Below are 21,119 nucleotides of genomic sequence, written 5' to 3' on the forward strand. Positions count from 1 at the left end.
CCTTTGCTAGCTGTGACTTTAGTCATGTTACTTAACCTCTCTGAGCTTCAGATATGATGTCAGTAAATTGGGTCAATGTCTACCTTACCAAGTTGTGGTGAGGATGGAATGAGATAGTATATGCAAAGCATCTATTGTCATGCCTGGTCCTTATTACCTATTCAATCCAAGTCTGACATTCTACCAACATGGTGAATGGGGAAGGAGGAGGGAAGGGAGTGGCAGACATGTGATAGGGATGATGCATGCAACAGGAGTCCAAGGGTGAGAGGGAATGCACTTTGAAGGTCTTTCTAAGAATAGAGCCAAGTCCTATGCTGACACAAGCCTAAGGGTAAAAAGAGGATGAAATAAGAGTTTTGAGACTGAGTATATACTCCCACTCCAAGGAAAAAGCCATGGTCACTCAAGACTGACCTCTCAGGAGATCCACTCGAGAGATATCAATGGGCTTGTCCAAGGAAACAGTTGAAGTTCTGACTCTAGGTAGGTGAAGAACTGAGATGAGAAATGGGGAATATGTCTGAACATCCTCTCTTTCTCCATTCTCTCCCGAGATCTTACCACCCAGTCTCAAAGCTTTAGACGTTGCCTATGTGCTGATGACTGCCAAATTTGTACTTCCACTCTGGACATGTCTCCCAAACTTGAGGCTTAAAAAATTATTTGTCTACCTTATATTTCTCCTTGTATATCTATTTATAGATAAAAATACAGATATCAGCTTAAAAAGTACAAAACTCAGTTTCCGGTCTTCCTTCCTCTCTTTCTGAATAATTATCTCCTAATATCCCTTAGATCTCGTGATTAGGCCCATGTATTATTGTGTAATTTAAAAAAGGCATTAATTGAGCAATATACATGAGGTTCCAGGGACTGTGTTCAGTCCTGAAAATGGAATAAAATAAAGGATGGTCCCTGCCCTCAAAATGCTCCCTAAGTAGTAGGATTAGACAGTACATTGTCCTAAAAGTATTTTGTATTAAGTCTCCACATTTCTATATATGCTGTAGACAGAAAGGGCAGAGAGACATCCCCACAGAGTGATACTGAGTTGACTCTTGAGCTGCTTCTTGAAGGATGATGAAGAGGTTGCTGTTTGTGGGTATCATAGTGTTCCTGTTCTCAATTAGTTACTCTTCAATTTTTTTTTCAGGTGGTTACTCTGGACCTATTTGAGAAGACTGCACATACCCACCCCATAGATGAACTTTGGCTGTGGGACTTGCATTTGGCAAATGGAATGTGAGCAGAATTGTTGCAGGCTATGTCTGAGCAGAAGCCTTCAAAGAAATCACCCAGTTGTGTTGCTCCTTTCCTTCTTTTGCAAGAATAATATGTTCCAGGGAGGGGCTTCTCCTTCAGTCTGGATCTCAGAATGAAGAAGATCCATGGTAAAGAACTGCAGCCAGTGAGAAGGTCAGTGAGATATAAAACTTTGTTTTGTGTAAGCCACCAAGATTTTTGAGTAGTTTATTGCTACAGCATAAATGACTAAAGCTCACTAATAAAAATATTGGTACCAGAACTGGACTATAATAGAAAATCCACGATGTGTGCCATTGGCTTTCAGGTTAAGCATTCCCACAGCAAGGAAACTTCTGTTTTTTTTTTTTTAATTTATTTTTTAAAAAAATTCAATTTAATTAACATATACTGTATTATTAGTTTCAGAGGTAGAATTTAGTGATTCATCAGTTGCATACAACACCCAGTGCTCAAGTGCCCCCCTTAATGCCTGTCACCCAATTACCCCATCCTCCCTCCACCTCCCCTCCAACAACCTTCGGTTTGTTCTCTATAGTTAAGAGTCTCTTATGGTTTGCCTCCCTCTCTGTTTTCATCTTATTTTAATTTTCTTTCCCTTCTATGTTCATCTGTTTTGTTTCTTAAAATTCTTGATGTCTCCCATTATTCCGTGGAGAAACATTTGGTAAACCTGTTGCTTGCAGTATCTTGGAAGGTGGATTATGTACCTGTATAAGAGCTAAGTCTACATAAAAATCCATGTGACAAACCACCCAAGGCTCAAGGTACACAGAAGTAAGCATTTGGTTTTTATTCATGTACCTACAAGTTGTCTAGATTCAGCTGATCTAAAACTGGGTCTGGCTGAGCTTACTGCCAGTGGTATATTGAGCTCATCTACCTTATGTGCTTCTCCAAGTCTTTGGAGCAGTGGATAACTGAAGCATGTGTTTCTTGGGATGAAAGGTAGGAGCAGGGAGATAGACCCTTCCCATGGAGTGGGTCAGAGAGGCAGTGGATATTTGCTAAATCATGACCTGATCTCCCATAGTATCTAATGAACTTGTGGCTTTAAGTGAGTAAGTGGGAAAGAGCACAGCGATTGTAGTCATGTGTGTTGTTTTATTTGTGGTCCAACCATAAGTAGATGCTTGCCTTGGGCAAGCCACAATTTCTCTAAGTCTCATTTAAAAACAGTGAAAAGCAAACCAGTAGTTTTTGCAAGGAATGGAAATTCTAGCTAGCTCAAATAAAGGTAGTGATCGGGTAATGGTGTTTCTCATCAGAAACATTTTGTGGAGTCCAAGGGAAACAACTCTAACTGGGACTTAGGACAGAGGAATCAGCATCCCAGGGGATCCTCTGTGCCCTCGAGATCTTCAGTTGATTGTTCGGCAATTAATTTGCCTTAGCTGAACCCCATGTGTCTGTTTCTGTTCTAGTAAACTTTAGTTACATGTGTGTTTGTGTATAGACACACATGTCTTGCAATCTTATACACACACAACACTCCCAAATCTTTTTTATGACATAGGAATAGAATTCGTTTTGCTCCTTGGATATAAAAGGGGAGTGTTTGGCACACATTCCATTTGCCAAACTCTTTTTTTATATAAAGAGAGCTGTTCAACATGCAAATCTTCAGTAGAATTAACTAAAAATATGATGTTTGGTGCAAGAATAGTTTTTCCTAAAAATTTGTCAAGTGGTGGCATTTCAAGTTTGGGTTGGTGTGAGGCAAAACAGAAATTGTTTTCAGCTGGAGATTAGGGGACCATGAATATACAAACCCTGAGAAATTACAGATTTATGCAGGAAGCTTTGGGTTTGCAGGGGGAGTTTAAATTAAGTTTGCCTAAATCTGATTAGCTCTATTCCAGATCCAGCTGACCAAGGTCCATATTCTGGGCCCTCTACTTCAGAGGGCCCCCTTCTGACTCTCCTCCAGCTGGGACCTTCCCTTTGGTGTAAGGAGTTTACAGAGTCAGTGATATGCACACCTGGGACACGTGTCCTTCATGGGATTCTGGAATCCCCTGTCCAAATGGTTTCAAGCTGGTTTCCTAGGCCTGCACAGGTCTCTTGCCTAAGACCCTCTGAAGAGTGGATCACCCCACTACTGTGTATACTTCCAGGCCAAAGGAGTAGCTAAGGAGATTTGGTAACAGGGATGTGGATATAAGTTGAGTGTCGGACTCTAAGATTACTCATTCATACATGTGAGCCCTCCTGGTGTTGGAAGGAGCCTGGGGTGGGAAGAGAAAGGGTGTAGACAGAAGCTTCCATTGGTACTCTTACCCCAGACTCTGCAAATCTGAGACGAAGGCTTATATCTGAAGGAGGCCCCAGCTGACATCTCACATAATATAATTTGAGGAGCATTGCAAAACCCTGCCTATAACAAAGGGAGTGTTTAGGCAAGCCTGCCCTGAGAATTAACCACAAACCTCCTTCCTAACTAGTATAGTAATGAGGCAGTAAGAAAAATCCAGCTACAATTTTAATTTTCAAAAGCCCATTATGCATTATGATCTTGTAAGAAAAATATTCCATATGCGGCCATCTGTAAAGTGAAATAGGCAAGACTGGGTTTTCACACAAGGCAGTAATTTCTCCATTTGGAATGCTAGCAATGTTCTCTCCTTGGAAAGTTTATAGAGCTTATATCCTGCTTGTATGCCTTTAATAAAGAAATGTTAAATATTTTAAAATAAACTTTCTTTAATAGGCTAGAAATACATATCCTCCAGGTCTTTTGCTTCTTTAAACATCCCAAGGGCTATAAAATCTCCTGGGTTGGACTGAGTGCCATGTCAGGGTGTGCCCACCTCACTTAGTTTTTGGTGTTCTCTCTGGTTTATGGGGCTGCAGCTGGGGCAGGGAGAAGATTCTGGGCATCACTGCTCATTTGTTTGTGCCTATCATCTATCTACATTCTTCCTGCTGCTTGATGGAGTGAACTGAATGCTTTCCAGCTTCTGTGCTTACTTTTCTCTGCCCAAAGAGGCTTAAACTCCTCATTGTGTGTCCACCATCCACACAGGACTCTTCCTGTACAAAGCAGTGTTTAACTTCTCATCCCCACTATCCCTCATTATTCTCCAGGACTCCTCTCCTGACTGTAGAGAGGAAAGGGCACTGGGCTTGGAGCCAGATGGCCAAGGTTGCAAATCCAAGGCCCTTCATTGACTAACTGGGTAATGTTGGGCAAGTCAGTCAAAACACTCCTATTAGAAAGAAGCCAGACATTCATTTATTCCTTCAAAAAATACTTACCTGGGACTACTACGTGTTAGCAGGAGAGGCACCAGGAAAACAAAGATGAAACACCCAGTAAATGGAGAGTGAGCAATTTACCTTGCAACTTCTTAAAGAGATTAGTAACACCTACCTTGTCTTTCTCCCAGGTGAGTGGTGAGGGTCAAATGTGGGACTGTTCCAACTGGTCTGCAGATACAGGTGATCAATTGTGGTGGAATAGGAGAGTGCCAAAAAAAAATTATTTCAGAGTTCTGCACATAGTTGGTGTGCAATAACTGACTGAGCCAAGTAAATCTACCTTTCCAATATTTGTAACTGTTTATTTTTTTGTAATCTCACCCACAACTTCCTTTAAAAATATACATGGGAGTACAAGAAGGTTGAAGTGAAATATAATAAAGTTTGTTTTGATGATTTGAAAGTGGATTCCCCTGGGATATTTCAAAACCAGGCTCAGGACCTCAGTCTTGGAATAAGTGGATGGTCTTTCACATTCAGAGGGGAGGAAAACAGCGGGGGATCTCCAGTCTAACAACAGAGATCATTGTGCATGGATGGGGCAATGGGGTCAAGGCTTAAAATCAGAATAATTGAATACAAATCATGACATAGAAAAAGGAAATTTTCCACCTCTACAAACTCTATGAGCTATTGATTGGAGTTACAGATAGGCTGTTCTCTCAGCAGAGATGTATTAAGACCATATGTGAAGATAAATATTCTGTTTGGAGCAAGATAGGAAAACAAAAAGCCAAGAGCTCGTCAGTGGGATACCTCATGGACTGCTGTGTTTCCACCCACACTAAAGAATACTCAGAACCACAGGAGGTTTAGATCCTGTTCGCCCTTTCATTTGCTCATTTATTCAGCAAATATTTATTGAGTGCCTGCTGTGGGCTGGGAATTCAGAAGGAAGCAAAATCTGGCGTGGTCCTTGTTTTCATGTGTGTTAGTAAAGGACACTGACATTAGTCAAATAATCACACAAACTGTCTTTAGTTGTGGTGGTGATAGTTGCTGGGAAGGTGAAGCACAGGATACAGAAGGAGGCCATACAGAAGAGATTTGACCTCAAGAGGGAAGACAGTAGACTCTGTTGAGGATGCAAGGCTTGACCTCTGTTCCCATTATCACATCTCTTTCTCTGTACCTTCTGCCCTTCCCTTCCATCTTTTAGGGACCCTTGTGACTACATTGGGCCCATTTGGATAACCCAGGATAATCGTCCCATTTCAAGGTCCCTAACCAAATCACATCCACAAAGTCCTCTTTGATACGTAAGGTAACATAGTCACAGGTTTGGGGGATTAGGATGTGGACGGACTAGCTTTGGGGAGTCATGATTCTGCACACAACACCAGAGCATCTGTATGTAAACCTGAGGAGGAATGGGAGAGTAAGTGATATATGAAAAGCTATTTTCAGCTTTAAGTGACTGGAGATCATAGCCTGACTGCATTAGGCTCAGTTGAAGAAAATTGTAGGGAAGGTAGGCTCTCAGCAGGAGCAGTGCTAAGTAAATGAGATGCAGAGCCCAGAACTTAATGCCTGAATGAAATGTTTATGGTGTATAAGGCTGGTCCACTCTAAAGGCAAATAAAACTCTTGATAATCCAAGGGATTTGCAAATTGATTTGAAAGTACATGGATTCTGGCACTATGCCTTGCCATGTATAACACAGAGCTGCCTGTGACAATCCCAGGGTGTTATTTCTCTAAATGCATCACCCCTGCCCTTGGAAGGAGTCTGGTTTCCTGCTCCTTTGAAGATTCCAAGTGTGTGCTGTTCATTAGCATCACAATCTACCCCTCACACATACCTGTTCTCAGAAGAATCTCTGGTTTAATCATATTGTATGTTTCCCTAGTAGGATTTTTCCAGTTCTAGCTTTCCTAGTTTGCTTTTATGGTAATATTTTTTGCCTTCCCTCCTCACCTTCTCAGGCATAAAACATGACTGCCCCCATTCAGCCCCCCACACCTGATGGAAAACTCAAGGGCCTTTAGGAGCAGAAATCAAGGGAGAGTAGAGAAGAGATTCCACACTGCACCTCCTGTGCCTGATAGGCTCAGTGGCAGCTGCTGTTGGCAGTGCTTTGCTGATGTTGACCCAAGGCTTCTTCCCTTTGCCACCTGTTTGCAGGGTATGAGGGAGAGACCCCTCAAATTCTCCTGACCTGCAAGGGGCAGATAATCACATCCTATTTCAGGAGAGATGATGTGTGAAAATGTATGCAAAACATTTATTACAGGCCTGGAATCCAATAAGCTTTTAATAAATGTTCACCAAGGGTCAGGATGATGATGATCATCACCATCATGATTCCTCAATTGATTTAACCCTCTCTTCTGGTTGGATCCTTGAGCTTTAAAGAGGTGGGAGACACTTACAAAAAAACCTTCCTAATCCTTTTTCCTAACTTTGCTGTACTGATAAATAAAATTCTAGTAACTTACCCTGCCCCTTACTTATCGGCCTACACATAACATTTTTCTCAAATTTAGCTTCAGTTCTTTTTTACTCATGTCTTGGTTGGTTTCCATCAGCTATCATCTCTAAGTGACTGGCTGCTGAGTGACATTGCTTGTCGATTATGATCCTCTGGGGTGTAACTCTAGAGAGAGAATTCTATAGCTTCCAGTTCTTTAGATTGCATTCTTCCCAAAGCACTTCTTTCAAAATGTGAACTGTGAAACATGTTGAACAGTTCTGGCTTAAATCATCAGGTTACACATTTCCCTTCTCCTCATAAGTTGGACAGTTCAAAGTGGGTTGTGAAGACGACCTGCTAAATGTTCTGCTGCCCCCCAAATAACCAAGTTGATTAGAGACAGACCAGTGTCCCAGATTTTCCTCAAGACCCCTTTATGACCCTTCTGTTCTTTCATGCCTTGCCCCCAAGGAGCCCTTTCCCATCTCCCTCAGAGGGTCTAAATGCTTATTTACAAGACTCACAGAGGGAAGGAAGAAAAAGAACACCAAGATGATGGTTCATTGTTCAATGCAGCCCCTGACAACAGATCACCCTGGCTTCTTCTCTTTGCAGCCCATAAACTGCTCTGTAAAAATTAAAAAGTGTGAATTTACAGGGCCCAAGAAGAGTAGGAGGTAAAGACCCATCTCCAACCAATGAGTCAGGCATACTGATGAAGCAGGAATATGAGGCCTTGCCAATTTCTGGCCAATAAAATATCTTCCTTGCCTTCCCAGATCCTTGACCTTCTCTTTCCCACACAAAACTAAGTAGGGACACAAATGAAGGGGAAAGGTCAACAAAAAAAGCAGCAAAACAAAGCAAAATACCCAGTATTCCCTGGCCTTGTAGGGAAATAGTTGGATCACAGTGGCCTCCCTCCTGGGCCTTTTATTCCTCTGGATTCATGGCCATTCTGCCTGCTTAAGCACCTCCTGATTTTCCATTTCAGGAAAGCCTGGGTTGGTGACTAACAAAGATTGTTGCCAAAAGACTTCCCACTAGAAATAGAAGCCTAAGGTCCTGTGGAAATAGGGGAGACTGAGTGATAGAAGAGACACAGGAAGAGGTTTGAGAGACATGGCTGGGCTCTGCCAGCTTTGTGATTGGCAGGCCACTTTAAATATCTTTAAGTCTCAGCTTCCTAATCCCTGAAAGGATGGCAGCAGGGCTGGAATGGATCTTGAGATTTCTTCATCTGATATCCTCTAGTTCTGAAGCAGGTCTGGGACCCAGGGCAGAAGGGGTAGCAGGAATTTGCAGGGTGAACAAATGGGACAATATGGGACTGAAGTTCTGAGACTTTGGCTTAACATTCTGTATGACCACCATTACCTGCATGTTGCCCATTTATCTAACTCTGGCCAAGATTACACTGACTTGTGTTCACGTGGCTGGAATGCTTCCAATTCTCTGAGTTTGAGACAGAGAATGAGAGCAAGAGTGAGAGAGGAGGATGAGACTGAGGATGGACAAACCTAGATTTGGTAAGAGGAATAACTCTTATGGAGGTACCAAATACTGGGACAGACAGAGTTATGATAACATTCCTTCGTTTCTCCTTTGACAGTAAGAAGTATCTTCTCTGTAACTTAAGGATGCAACCAGTTACCCACCCCACACAAACTTCCCAAGGAGGCTATGAATTTGAATTACCACCAATCACCTTGTGGCATGTTGTACACATGGAACTTAGTGGTGGAGGAAGTTCAGATGAGTTACTGTTTGGGTAGTGAGTTGCTGCAGAAGTATCTACCAAAACTTGAATTTGATAAAAACAGATATGCCATCCCCTTGACTAGAACCATTAGAACACAGAGAAGGAATCAGTTAGGCCATTGGATGTTCTCGGGCTAAAACTGAGGGCTAAATGTTCAACGTTTGTCCAGACCAAGATGTAGATGTAGAACAGGGATGGTTCCAAATGGACTTTTCAAGGAAAGGGAAGGTCAGGACAGCCTTCCAGAGATGCTGGGTACAGTGAGAGAAATACCTGAACTAGAAGATAGGCTCTAGTTTCCTCCATTGAACTAGATAATCTCTGAGGTTCAGAAAATAGAAGTAGTTTATTTAAAACCATGTAACTGGTTAATTGATGGGCTGAAATTCATACCCAAGTTCATTCACTCTTTTGCCAATAGGTATCATGTGTGTCTGTTCTGGGCTGGATGCTATGTGCTTCTGTCTCCCGACACCTGCACAGTTCTCTTCCCAATGGATCAAGATAACTTGATTCCTACTGAATGCACAAAATTGGCAAAACTGCACATTTCTTTCTTTGCCAAACCTTTCTTCCTTTTGTTAAAATAATGGGATAGAGAAAAAAAGCATAGATGATAGATGTTTTCCCTTTGGAATGAGAGTAGTGATCATGACTTAGGGATGAGGTCTCTATAAGTATTCTATAAACACTTCCAAAGTAGCCTGAGATGCTTCACCTAAGCCCTTTTACCAACAAAGCAGTCTAGGGAGATTTGCAGGAAGTTGGGGTATGTCTCAGAGCCAAGAGGACATATTCAGAGGGGATGTGCAAGTCTGAGCCTTGGAGAAGTAACTCAGAAGAGCAAATCTTTGCTAATGCCCAGTAAGTCAAAGCTGTTCTATAAATAGTATTTATTGACTCTGTGGTACAGTCTTGAGTTTCGTGGTTATATATATATTTTTCTTGCTCAGTTTCTTCCTTGGTCATACATGACTTCTGCATCCAAAATGGGCTTTGGAGCTTCCAATATATACATCTGTGTGTATGTGTGTGTGAGTCTGTCAAAAGGAGGGTGTTCTAGCCTTGTTATTTAGGGTAGATGGGGCTTGATGAGGTTAGCCAGGTTTTGGAGAGTTCAGGTGAAGACTCCCACTGGCAGAGAGCAGTCACATCCTCCAATCTTACTAGCCAAATACACGCTCTCCTGAAAGTCACTGAGCTGAAGATAAACATAGAGCCTGTAATAGCTTTTTCACATGATGTCCTTTATTACATGTTCCACACTTTAAATTCCTTTGCTTCACTCCTATATTCTTCTGGATCTTTCAGAACAAACATTGAAGTAGGGGAAAAAAAACAAGCAAACTGCTCTCTCCCCTCCACTCTTCCCATCCTTTCTGAGTGAGTCATTTCAACTGGAATAATTAATCTTAATCAAGATGGTATGACAGTAGAACGAAGACATCCACAACAAAGCCCCTGGGTGCCAGACACTTGGTGAAGCAACCAACTCCTTCCTCTGGGCTGCAGTGGGGCAGCCTGGAACTATTCGGTTGTTTTAAAAATAGCATTTTGCAGAATTAGAGCTGCTCATATCTGCACGATGGGCAGCAGGTCAGGGGTTGTGAAATGCCTGTGCTCATCACCAAGTGTGAGCAGGCACTTTTAATAGTGTTGGCTGGAAGGTGATACAGGCCACTGGTCCCAAATAATCAACTCCACCTTCTCTGGGGGAGACTGAGGACAAATCATTCCTAGTGTTTGCACTCGTGTTTTTCTCTGAAGAACTCAGCTTCCGTGTGTCTAGCCTTAACCATTATCCTCATTTTCTGACAGGTACAATTACTCATCTCCTCTTCCCTTCTCCTGTTTTGTTTTTCTCTGCATGGGTCACACTTTCCAACAAGCTAGGGCTACACCTGGTACTCTAGAAAGCCTGGGGTGAAGAGAGTGTACTTCTTACAGACAGTTTAGCAAGTCCTGGGATGACCAGGAGGAACCACTTCATGACCTTAAGAATGTGGTCACCTCTTGTAATTTGCAATTACCTGGTTGACTCTTCATTAATGGGAAGACTACTATTCCTCTCTTGAGGTCCAAGAACTCCAGGGACATAGTCCAAAGTGCACAATCTTGTTTCCAGATACAGGGCTGAGAGAAAACGAGTGTACTGTCTGCCCAATTCTAGATGTGTTTTTTAGCTCTGTCTACAGTTGCCTTTCTTAAAAGCTCCCCTGGTACAGACTGATTCTCTGCACTCTGTGCCCTTGGGGACCCAGATATGAGGCCACACATGGGCACCAAGGTTCCAGCCAAAATGACTCATGATGTGGGAAAGGTATTAGAGGTGACGATGTGGTGGTGGTAGTGGTCTTGGGGTAAAGGTTGGTAGAAGGGGCTTCCAGTTCATTCAGGTGAATTCTGTTCTTAGAGACTGTGATATCCTTCTCTTCTAGCAGATCTCAGCTGGGACCATCCCAGTCCTCCTGATGTTCTGTCTTAGTCTAGTCAAGCCACTGTAACAGAATATTACAGACTGGGTGGCTCAAACAACAGACATTTCTTTCTTGAAGTTTTGGAGGCTAAGAAATTCAAATCAAGATGCTAGTAGACCCAGTATCCAATGAGAGCTTTCTTCTTGGATTGCAGATGGCCTCTTCTCATTGTGTCCCAGCATGGGGGAGAGCTGAGAGAGAGGAATCTTCTTGTGTCTTGTCTTATAAAGTTACTCAGATGATTCATGAGAACTCTGCCCTCATAACCTGATTACCTCCCAAAGGCCCCACTTCCTAATACTATCATGGTGGAGGTTAGGATCTCAACATATGAATTTTGGGGGAACACAAACAACCAGTTCATAATATGTTCCAATAAGGTCCCTCCCCCAGGGGGCCCTTCAGCCCCTTTCCCCTCTGCATACTTTGTGAAAGGTATCAGGCCACTAGGGTTTCTTTATACCCTTTCCCTAAAGCAGTGGGGGAAATATGCCTGCTGACCGTAAATTCACAAAACTAAGAAAAGTCCACTTATCTTCCCTATGATCTGCTATCTGGTGTCTTGCTACCTTCTCTTCCAGAAAGAGTTTGACCTAATGATTTTCTATATTCTGCCTTATCATACACACTGTTGTACTGGGAAGAGAAAGAAAATATCCTTTGGTTGGATTGTTCTTCAGTGCATCCCACAGCTTGTGGTTGTATTAACAATCACTGGGTGTTATATGCAACTGATGAATTACTGAACTCTAATCTGAAACTAATGATGTACTATATGTTGGCTAATTGAATTTAAATTAAAAAATAAACAAACAAACAAACCAAGTCATTGGCTGGAGAACAGAAGTCATGATGTAAGATCAAACTCCCCTGCCATCCCTTCATATTGGGTGTGTCAGTTCAGGTGCCTATTGGCACAGCATTTTCTAAAGTCTATTTTCATTCATAACACAGATATTGCTTGAGCACCGACACTTTGCCAGGCACTCATTGGGGATATTGTAGTACAGAGACAGAAAACATTGAAGGTACCTGCAATAATTATGTAGTCTAGTAAGGTGGGTTTATGGGCATGATATATAGTGATATAAAGTAAAAGGTGACAGGTTTGAGTACCCTTGAAAACAGAGCGAGATGCAAAAATTATTGTGCTACTTCTTTAATGGGGAGTGCAAACTGATGTAAGGAGGAATGAGGAGAAAAATGTGTGAAGAAGGAAAGGAGAACAATTATAAGAGGGTGTTTACCCAACAGAGCAGGACACCACTTGGTAACAAGTGTAACCAATGGCTCAGTGGCATAGGACTGTCTTCCCAGAAGCCTCTGAACTACTGGGGCTCCAGAAAGTACATGATGTGTTGGGAAAGGAGAATTGAGAAGTTATTCATTGGTCCCTGTCTCCCATTGGCCAGAGCTTCCCTGCAGGAGGCATAAGTCCCTGCCTTTATTGGTTTGTGAGTGCATATGTCTCACGTATCCCTCATTGGTTTAATGCCTCAGTTACAACTGGGATATACCAAAATGGAAGGTGAGGGGTTAAAAACAAGGACATGGAAGTCACCATTGGGTTGTGCTCATATGAAGTTAGTCAGAGGCCACACAGGACTACTTGCCTTGGTGGCAACTGAGGCAACAAGGGCCCCCTGAAGCACATGAGAACTGGAGAAATCTGAGGTGATGCATGATGGGAACTTGATCCGGTAATATAAATAAGGTCTAGATAAAGTGCTTTGGGGACTTAGAGAAGGAATAGTTTCTTAGAAGGGAACTGGGAGTTGAGGGAAGATTTTGGAAAAGGTGGACCCTGAGTGGTTGCAGATGGTGGGGTTGGGGAGGTATAGTTATGTGGGGTGGGGCTGGGTGGAGGCATCCTGAAAAGGGAACATGATTGCAAAGATAAAGAAGGATAGTACTGAGGATGAGTGAAGAACAGGACTCTGCTTGGCCGGAGGATGGGAAATGTGAAGGGATGTTGAAGGATAAGGCTGAAAATATAGTTGGAGCCAGCTGGTAGAGCTGGGGTAAGGAGTTCTGATTGGAATCTTCTGACCATGGGGACCATTTGGTGCTATTGCAATAAAAGTTTTAATTCAGGAATGTGAGTTCCTCTTCTTCACTAATTCTGTTTTGTATAGTCAGCCACTTGGGCACATAATGGCATTTTGAACAAGAATATTATGGACAAGATTTTTGGAATACCAGATGTCTATGGAATATACTTAAAAGTTCAGTATATTGTCTTTTCCTTTTGTCAAAAGAATACATTGAGACTGGCAACACATCATAGTTGAGATTCTTACTTTTATTGATTCTTGTATTTAGAGTACAGGGGATAGATCTGGCTCAAGTATGGGCTGAAGCTGAGCTCAGATGATGTGGTCAGGACTCTACACACTCTACTTCTTAACCATCCACTCTCCTGTCCTGTCTTCAGTCTCAAACAAGTGCCCCTCTGATGGTGACAAGGGTCATCAGTAGCTCCAGGTTTGGCAAGTTCTAAAATTGACAATGATTGGAAGAATAGAATGTCCCATTTAAAAAAAAAAAAAAAGGAGAGATTCTGGCTAGAAGATGTGGAAATGAAAGACAATGGATGCCCACCCACAAGATCAGAAATGTATTGGCTTTATTGGAATTAGAACTTAGTTCTCAACTGAGCTGTCTCTTGGATTTGGTGATGGAGAGCACAGGGGTGGGAAATAGCCATTACTACTTGTTTTTTTTTTTTTTTTTTTTAAAGTTCCCTGGACAAGACAGCTTCAAGTCTGGACTCACTGAAAGAAGTCCTATTCAATGTTTTTTTTGTTGTTGTTTAAAAAAAAAAAAAAAGGAGATCATAGCCTTACCCTACATGCAGTGTTGCTTATTTCAGCCTTTCTTCTCCTGGGGAATTGCAGTGGGAAGTTTTCCCTCTGCCTATTCCATGAGGGGGAACTGGGACTGGAATGTGGCCTTCATTACCCAGCATTCTGGAAGGGGCTAAGGCCCTTGCATCAGAGAAGTAGACTTAAAAATATAATTCTCTTAGAGAATGAAAGATGGCATGTCACCATTTTGGGTTTTTGTTTCTTTCTTTCTCTCCCCTACTTGAATTAACATGAAGTCAAAACCAGATCTTAGAGCAGAACTGGCTGCCACATAATTTAGACATGCTTGCATAACATTCTGAAAATAATTCAATAAGAATAGGTTTTTCTTGGAATTTATCACTGCCTGGCAAATTAGAGCTCAAACACAACAACTTTGTGCTAGAAAGGCAGGAGACCCAGCAAATGGAAATGACAGTGGCAGAGTGAAAGGAAACCCAACAGCCAGTCAACTTTCATTATCCGTGATGGTGTGAAGCAGAAATAAAAACACAAGGCAGGGACAGGCACAGCCTGAATTTCAGGCTCCCCATTATATCCCAGGCTCAGCAGCAGCTGACAGGCCAAGGTGGCAAGAGAAGGGCATCTTAGGTCTCCCAGAAATGGTTCTGAGAAATTCCTCTTGCTGTATTTCTCTGCGTCTTCAGCTGAATATTTTTTTTTCTTTTGGGTTCTGATGGAGAGGATCCCCAGGTTTAGAAAATAATAAACTAACATAAACATATAGAAGCAATAAATAGTAATTTCTGAAGACAGGGATAGAACAGTAAACCTAAATCAGAAGATCTGGAATGATTTCAGTCTCTTCTATTCTCACTGGGACAAGCAATGTCTCCCTTTTTAAAATGGGAGAGGATGATAGGTAGCTCTGATCACAGTGAGAATCATTATTAGTATAGTACTTCATAGCCGCAGGGCATTTTAAAATCCACATTATGTATACAGGAGACCTCAGGTGTAACTCTGGTGGCCCTTTCATAGATGGGGTGGGGGGTGTTCCTTAGGCACCATTGCTGATAGGCCACAAGCTAAAGGGAGGTCTCTGCTCCCTTAATGTTGGTGTCCCCAAGCCTCTTCTTTTCACACTCTTCCCCATTTCCCTAGTCACCTCATATATGCCATGTGGTACATTCCACCAGATGTACTGCCTGGAATCCATAGCTTTAGCCCAGCCTTCTCTTCTGACCCCTGTTGTCTACTCAACCATGTGGACATCTGGCAGCACCTCATCTGCACTTGCTCTGATCTGAAACTGGGTTGTTCTATCTCTTCTTCTCTGTCACAGTGTCTAAGTGAGTTCAGGTCACTATAACAGAATACCATAGACTGGGTGGCTTAAACAACAGACACTTATTTCTCATAGTTCTGGAGCCTGGAAGTCTATGATGATCAAGGTGTTGGCAAATGTGGTGAGGGACTTCTTCCTGGCTTTCAGGGGGCCACCTTGTTGTTGTGTCCTCACATGGTGGTGAGAGGAAGCTCTGGTGCCTCCTCCCCTTCTTATGAGGGCACTAATTCCATCATGGAGACTCCATCATCATGACCTCATCCAAACCTAATTGCTCTCCAAGGCCCCACTCCCTAACACCATCACACTGCTGGTCAAGGAATCAACATATGGATTTTGGGGGAACACAAACATTCACTCCATAACACATTGTGAATGATTCCATTATTGCTTTAGGTGCTCAAGCCAGGCACCCAGAAGGTAGACTTGCCTTCTCTCTCTCCTTCACCATCTATTTAAAATATATCAAGGTCATTCTGGCTTTGATCATCCCTCAAATGTGTCTAATTTTCTGTATTATTGCTACCACCATGCTAGTTCAGGTTCCTATTCTCTTGTTCTGGACTATGGTCATAGCCATTGGATTGGTCTTACTGTCTTCAGTCTGTTACTTTCTAATTCTTTCTCCATGCTGTAGCCAAAATGATCTTTCTAAAAGGTAAATCCCAATGTGTCTTTCTTCTACTTCACACTCTACACTGGCTTCCCCTTGACCTCAGGATAAACTCTAAATTCTTTAACATTACTACACTTGATCTTACTTACAAGCCTTGCCTCCTCAGCTTGTCCCACCCTTGCCCTCAGCCCTATTTATTGCCTTATATGCCCTGAGGTCTCTGTGCTTCAGAGATCCCAATCTTCATACAGGATGAACAATCTCTTCTGTGCCTTTGCCAAGCACTTGCCCACCTTCCAGTTAACTTTTACTTCCTACAGGAAGCCTGCCTGGATCCTCAGTCTTATTTAAATGCAGAGAAAGAGGAAATTCCTAGGTCCAAAGTAGAACTAATATCAGGTTCTTTTCCTTTACCTAAGTGTCTTTTCTACAAAGGGGGCAGACTCATCAGGTCTGAACAAAACAAAAGTATGCTCTATTGTCATCTCTCACCTCTAGTGGGCCCAGTGAAGGGGAGTGGGAGTCCCTAGCCCATGGGAAAGGAGATTTAGACCTCTGGGCAGAATGCAATCACTCAAGGGTAAGGGCATATGGCATCTCAGCACTTGTAGGTCACCATATGGTTTTGGGTCCAACTTGCCTGGCTGGGGGGTGGGGGAGTTTGGCAGGTTCACCAGTAGGTTCTATCAGCTGTAGTAGCAATGACATAAACAATGAGTTCACATCCTCCATGACAGGAGCAGAAGCCCCTCTCAGATACTGAACTCTTCCAGAGCAGCTGGGATTCTGCTAAATCACCAATTACAAATAATCACAAACATTCTTAAATATTATATTGCTAAATCCAATCACATTCTAATAAATGTATGTTGGCTACTACACTTTAAGAGAGATACATCATATTGTCTATAACTGAAGGCTATATATATTTTAAAAAAGATTTTATTTATTTATTTGACAGAGAGAGAGACAGTGAGAGAAGGAACACAAGCAGGGGGAGTGGGAGAGGGAGAAGCAGGCTTCCCACAGAGCAGGGAGCCCGATGGCGGGGCTTGATCCCAGCACCCTGGGATCATGACCTGAGCTGAAGGCAGACGCTTAATGACTGAGCCACCCAGGCCCCCTGAAGGCTATATTTTTAATTGATTTAGAGAACATTCTGGGGACCAGAAGGAGTCTCATTACAAGATGGCATTTTCCTGAGGTGACATTTTCCTGAGACAAAGGTCCTGAAAGGGGGGATTTTTCTAGGGACTCCTATGAAGTCACCTTCTTGGGTGGAGTTAAATGCACCTTTCTGTTCTGGGGTACCATGTATCTGTATACTTTTCCAATAATATCTCTTGACTTTGCCAAGGTGGTTTATGTAATACTTCTCATTCCCATCAGAGCCTAAACTCTGTAAGCGTAGGGGCCTCGAGTGATTTTTTTTTTCAATGCTATGTCTCTAGTCCTTGAGATGAACTATGTGCTCAGTAAATTATGGTTGAAGAAATGCATTTTCTTCTGCTGCTTCTCAGGACACTGGTGAGAATGGGGAATAAGGCCTCTGCAAGTACACTGGCTTCCTTCTGAATCAGACTGAACAGCACTTTTATTTCAAGACAGAGTATTCTACCGGGAAAGCTACCCTGTCCTTGGGTTAAGAGCAACAAATAGAAAGAAGCTTGTCATTGTACCAACCATAAAACGAGGTGGCGGGAAACAGAGAGAGGGGACATTAGAAGCCCATAAAGCAAGGAGAACCTCATGTGTGGGGTCAGAGGGGCTGCAAGTAGGGCCACAGACACTTGATCAGTTTCTCTCATGTCACCTCAGTTTCACCAGCAATTAGACTGATGGAATATGTTCCAAATCCAAACACCTCATGTCCCTGAGGCCCTGGTGGTCTTGATGAATAACCTCCATTGTGAGGCAGGCTAAAGGCACTGCGTTATCTGAATATAAATCATGCCATCTCTCCCTTCACCCATTCTACCCATCTCACCCCCAATCCCAACCCTTTTACTCCCTTTTGCACCACAAACTATTAGGAAGACATTAAGTAAATCATCCCAGCAGGAGTAGGACTATAGGAGAAACAATTCATTCATAACCACCTCACCACTCCCTTTGCAAAAAGCAGGGTGAAATGAAGACTCCAGTGTCCTTTGGAAAAATTCAGCATCTGGGAAACATGTGCTGGGAAAGGCTATGTTTCTTCATCTCCCAATCTTTGGCAATATGGATGACCACACTGTGAAAAGGCAAGGGTGCAAGGATGGGGAAACTGTACATTGCTGCTCTCACTTGGCACCACTGAATACCCCCAAGATGGACCATGGTGTTTGGGAGGAAAAGGAATCACAGTGAACTAAGGCACACCTTAAGATCCTACCTATGGATACAGATCCAGACTACCAAAGTTTGAATTTGCACCATAGCTATATGGTCCTGAGCAAGTTTCTCAACTCCTATAAGCCTCAGTTTTTTTTTTTTTCCTGTAAAATGAGGATAATAATTACACCTAAGTGAGGGGTAATATGGCATACTGAATAAGCTGATGTAAGAAGAGGACTTAGAAGGAATAACACCTAAAAAGTCCTCAGTCAATATAGATTTATTAATATTGATTCTTTGTGGGCGCCTGGGTGGCTCAGATGGTTAAGCGTCTGCCTTCGGCTCAGGTCATGATCTCAGGGTCCTGGGATCGAGTCCCGCATCAGGCTCCCTGCTCCTTGGGAGCCTGCTTCTCCCTCTGCCTTTATCTCTCGCTCTGTCTCTCATGAATAAAAAAAAAAAAAAAAAAAAAAAATCTTAAAAAAATATGGATTCTTTGTAAAGCATTTAAAGTGTCATAATTAAATGAAATTAATATGAAGACATTCACAGATATATTAAAAGAAAATATGACTTCAAGGAAATTTCCTGATTGTAGCAGGATACCTGAGGTAGGTTATACTCAGGATACACAATTTGCTTATCCTTGCTATTTAGGGGCTTAACTGGAAATTTTTTGAAGCCCTGAGTCAAATCCCCTCCCCATTCTATTTGTCTGTCTCTTTTTATCTATCCATCCATCTATCTTCTATCTATCTATATCTTTTTGTAGTTATTTAGATAATAAAATTGAAGATCTAAGAGAATGCTGTAAGCTGTGAAACCAGAATCAAAACCCAGAACCCAGAGTTTTTGTTCTTTTATCCATTGCTGTTTATGCTGATATTCACAATTCCTAGTGAACTTTTGAGGCGCACAGGGAGGGCTTTCTACATGCCATTTTTACTCCTCACCCTGAAAAGTGGGCATGATTATTTCCATTCTGCAACTGAGAAAATAGAAGTTCAGATAAGTAAAATGAGCTGAATTGAAGGTCATGGTGGCATGAATCTTTCACCAATTGAGCCTGGATGTATCAGATGCCTAAGAAAGTACAAGTAACCTTGCATTATAGCAAGAGAGGGGAGGGTGAAAGCAACAAGAGGGGAGGGATCTTTGAAGGTCTGTCCACGGATATATCCTGAACATCTAAGAACAAGGCCAGACACTTAACAGATGGTCCATAAATACTTGCTGGAAAATGCTAAGTGAATAAACAAATATTAAACATAGTAAAAAGCCATTTGAAAAAAATTTTTTATTTTAAAACTCATAAAAGGCATTTACATTACCTGTTTGCCTCCATTAGCCAGTTATGCTAGTCACCTTCTCTTTTTAAAGGTAATCTTTATTGCTTTTATTATTTATAGAAGCAACAAAAATCAGTAAAACCCAAAAGGTATAGAAATATTACAATCTATACCTCAATGACAATAATACATTCACCTTTTCAATCTAGAAAATCTCTCCTCCCCTAGATTTCTTTTTTTTTTAATTTTATTATGTTATGTTAGTCACCATACAATACATCATTAGTTTTTGATGTGGTGATCCACGATCCATTGTTTTCATATAACACCCAGTGCTCCACGCAGTACATGCCCTCCTTAATATCCATCACTGGGCTAACCCATCCCCCCTTCCCCCTCCCCTCTAAAACCCTGTTTGTTTCTCAGAGTCCATAGTCTCTCATGGTTCATCTCTCCCTCCGATCTCCCCCCCTTCATTTTCCCCTTCCTTCTCCTAATATCCTCCATGCTATTCCTTATGTTTCACAAATAAGTGAAACCATATGATAATTGACTTTCTCTGCTTGACTTATTTCACTTAGCATAATCTCTTCCAGTCCCATCCATGTTGATGTAAAAGTTGGGTATTCATCTTTTCTGATGGCTGAGTAATATTCCATGGTATATAGATACCACATCTTCTTTATCCATTCATCTGTTGAAGGGCATCTCGGCTCTTTCCACAGTTTGGCTATCATGGATATTGTTGCTATGATTATTGGGGTGCATATGGCCCTTTTTTTCACTACATCTGTGTCTTTGGGGTAACTGCCCAGGAGTGCAATTGCTGGGTCATAGGGTAGCTCTATTTTTAAATTTCTGAGGCACCTCCACACTGTTTTCCAAAGTGGCTGTACCAACTTGCATTCCCACCAACAGTGTAAAAGGGTTCCTCTTTCTCCACAACCTTTCCAACATTTGTTGTTTCTTTCCCTGTCCATTTTTGCCATTCTAACTGGTGTAAGGTGGTATCTCAATGTAGTTTTGATTTGAATTTCCCTGATGGCTAATGATGATGGACATTTTTTCATGTGTCTATTAGCCATTTGTATGTCTTCTTCAGAGAAGTGTCTTTTCATATCTTCTGCCCATTTTTTGACTTGATTATTTGTTTTTTGGGTGTTGAGCTTGAGAAGTTCTTTATAGATCTTGGATACCAGCCCTTTATCTGTAGTGTCATTTGAAAATATCTTCTCCCATTCTGTGGGTCTCCTCCCCTAGATTTCTGTGTTATCAACACTCACTTGCTTCTGAAATAAAATCATCCCTAAATTTTTGATGTCCACTGTCATCTTCTTCTGTATTCTTTCCATTGATAGATTCATTCATTGTCACAATTTCCACTACACCCTTAAATCTCTGGTTTTAGTCCCACCCTTTTCCCCAAGCTCTAGTTCATCATTTTGATGCTTGACATGTCAGCCTCAATGTCTTTCTTGCTGATCATAAACGGAAGAAATTCTCTTCTCTTCTTTTCTCTTCTCTTCTCTTCTCTTCTCTTCTCTTCTCTTCTCTTCTCTT

At 42.0% G+C, this 21,119-nt stretch overlaps 1 long non-coding RNA gene across 1 annotated transcript in view; it reads left to right on the top strand.

Moving 5' to 3' along the window:
- The first annotated feature begins 408 nt into the window (after positions 1-408).
- LOC118012058 overlaps positions 409-21,119 on the top strand; it is a 95,158-nt gene continuing 74,447 nt past the window's right edge. Inside the window, exons 1-2 of the long non-coding RNA XR_004679593.1 lie at positions 409-486; positions 1,157-1,419. This is a non-coding gene — a long non-coding RNA (uncharacterized LOC118012058). The remainder of the gene's footprint in view (positions 487-1,156; positions 1,420-21,119) is intronic.

This window comes from Mirounga leonina, unplaced genomic scaffold (assembly GCF_011800145.1).
Source record: "Mirounga leonina isolate KUSES-001 unplaced genomic scaffold, KU_Mleo_1.0 Mir_151, whole genome shotgun sequence".
In the NCBI taxonomy this organism is placed as follows: Eukaryota; Metazoa; Chordata; class Mammalia; order Carnivora; family Phocidae; genus Mirounga; species Mirounga leonina.